Source organism: Etheostoma spectabile, chromosome 1 (genome assembly GCF_008692095.1).
Source record: "Etheostoma spectabile isolate EspeVRDwgs_2016 chromosome 1, UIUC_Espe_1.0, whole genome shotgun sequence".
NCBI classification, from domain to species: domain Eukaryota; kingdom Metazoa; phylum Chordata; class Actinopteri; order Perciformes; family Percidae; genus Etheostoma; species Etheostoma spectabile.
The window spans coordinates 17,938,907-17,939,815 of NC_045733.1; positions in this window are offsets into that span (position 1 = coordinate 17,938,907).

The window sequence follows — 909 nt, forward strand, 5'->3', positions numbered from 1 at the left end:
GTATGTTATCCTTTACTATGACTTTTTTCAACATACTACACTACGCCTTTTTCAACATATTATATAGTCTGGCTTTTTATCACTTTTTCAACATACTATACTATAACTTTTTTTTATCACGTTTTTCAACGTATATACTGCATGTCATATATATATGAGTCATATATAAGAAATTATAATGACTTGTGACTTTTTAATGACTCTTTCCGACATACTACAGTCCCTGACAAAAGTCTTGTCGCTTGTGTACAAATTGACCTTAAGTGCCGCGAAATATATTCTAATCAAGATTTATTTACAAGAAATGGCTCATTTTAATCCCAACAGCTTTTGTAATAATTTCAGTGCAAAAGAAACTGTCAAAAATATTCTAATATTCACAGCTTGGTAAAGCCCATTGAGTCAATTTTTGCAAAGACATAAGTGTTGTCGCCTTGTCATATAAGCTTCACCTGTGACTAATAATGTCAATTAGGTCTCGTGTGTATAAAAACAACCCCAGTACATAGACCTTCACGTCAACTGCAACTAGACCTCTGCAAACATGCCTAAGATTCACCCTGAGACTAAAGTTTTGATTATCAAGAGGCTGAAGACCAGATCCACTGCTATTGGCAGACACCTTCAATGTGTCTCAGCGTCAAGTACAGAGGATTAAAAACATTTGAAGACACTGGAGATGTTTTTGACAAGCCCAGGTCAGGCAGACCCCGCAAGACAACTGCTCGACGCGACCGTTTGTTGGTTCGAAAATCCAAGCCCAGCCTGTTTTCCCTGCAGCAGAGCTCCACCAGACCTGGTCCCCTGAGCCCTGTGTCAACCAGAACGGTTTGTCAGATTCTGTCTCGAAATGGCCTCCATGGTTGAATCAGTGCCCAGAAGCCAGCACTAAACAAAGAAATTGAAAAA